Source organism: Chinchilla lanigera, unplaced genomic scaffold, assembly GCF_000276665.1.
Source record: "Chinchilla lanigera isolate Chin_1 unplaced genomic scaffold, ChiLan1.0 scaffold00014, whole genome shotgun sequence".
In the NCBI taxonomy this organism is placed as follows: Eukaryota; Metazoa; Chordata; class Mammalia; order Rodentia; family Chinchillidae; genus Chinchilla; species Chinchilla lanigera.
This window is the reverse complement of record NW_004955415.1, coordinates 16,482,567-16,484,007: the sequence shown is the minus strand read 5'-3', so window position 1 is coordinate 16,484,007 and position 1,441 is coordinate 16,482,567. Positions and strand designations below refer to the sequence as shown.

The window sequence follows — 1,441 nt, the reverse complement described above, 5'->3', positions numbered from 1 at the left end:
TAGCTCTTTTTCTGCTTGCTCCAGACTTACTCCTGGAAAACTATGCTGGTTATCGCTGTTTTATTTACCTGATGTATACACTTATTGACATTTTTCTTTGAGGTTACTTTGGAATGTCAATATCTAAAAAATGTCTTTCTGTTCTTTTCACACGGTCTGTGTTCCCTGAGGGGGCTTAGTTGAGAAACTCAGGAGGGAAATTGTGAAAGAAAAAGTTCTAATCTAAATCAAGTCTCAGCACAAGGAGGGAGGGTCTTTTAAAGAATGTGGCCCAGGCAGGGTGTGGTGGTGCACACCTGTAATCCCAGCACTTGGGAGGCTGAGGCAGGAGGATCACTGTGAGTTCGGGGCCAGCCTGGGCTACAGAGTGAGTACAAGGCCAGCCTAAACTACAAATTCTGAAAAAAAAAAACAAAGACAAAACAAAACAAAAACTTGCCCTTTCTGACCCCCAGGAGCAAAGGCCATGTACCCAAGGATGCCATCAACCTTGTTTGAAAATAAACAGCCAGGTGGCCTGGTATGCGTGCAGTGTGTAACCTTACCATGTCCTTTGTGCTGTGCAGGATTGCTTTGGGCCTGAGACCTAACTAATGACTCGAAATGCATCACACACGAGTAGTAAAATGACGCTGCCGGTTCCATTTAGCTGTACCTGGCAGAGCGCGCTACTTGGCCGCCCCTTGCTCGTTAATGTTTACCTGCCCAACACAACCTGGGGCCCAGCTCCACCCCCACAAGTAGCAAACAGTCCTCAGCCCTCCCCCAGGGAAGGAAGGAGGCGTGGAGCGGTTGTGCAAATCGCCCGAGGTCGCCCGCCCTGCTTGGGTGGCCCCGCTCTCGGGAAACAGGTCCAATAGGAAGGTGACCCGCAGACCCGGCGGGAACCCTGAGGTGAGCCACCGCGGACGCGGCCCAGACGCGGCCCAGCCTAGGGTGTCCCGGGGTCTTCCGTCCTTGCACCTCACCCTGCTGGGGATTCACATCCCGCTCTGACTCAGCGCTGAGTCGCCATGGTCTCCCCCACCCCGCTGCCAGCAGGTGCCCCGGGCTCTTCACAGCGGAGGCCGTGGTTCCAGCCGGGACGCAGCCTCGCAGCCTGCAGCCCCGGGGTCTGAGCAGTGACTGCGCCCCCGGCCAGGGGAAGTGGCGGGGCCTTAGTCACCTGGGCTCCTCCCAGGCTCGCCTGGGGACCCCCGAGAGAGCTGCGGGCGGCCTCAGGGACGCGATGGGAGGTCCTGGGAGGCCCGGGGGTGGGGGTGACCTGCGTCCCCGGCGCGCTCCCCGCCCTCCCGCCTCAGAGCTTCCTTCGGCCACCTCTGGCTCTTAAAAACTGCAGGCTGCGCCGCCTCCTCCCCGAGGGAGCAAGATCCAGCAGGCCGGGCCGGGCGTGCCCTCGCCTGCCCGCCGCGCCGCGCGGGCCTCGCAGTGTCGCTGCGGC

The 1,441-nt window shown here is 59.1% G+C and overlaps 1 protein-coding gene across 1 annotated transcript in view; it reads left to right on the top strand.

The window, feature by feature from the left end:
- Positions 1 to 786: 786 nt before the first annotated feature.
- Fermt1 (fermitin family member 1) overlaps positions 787 to 1,441 on the top strand; it is a gene marked incomplete in the record, with an annotated part of 35,301 nt that continues 34,646 nt past the window's right edge. The window contains 2 exon segments of the mRNA XM_013512377.1: positions 787 to 894; positions 1,042 to 1,441.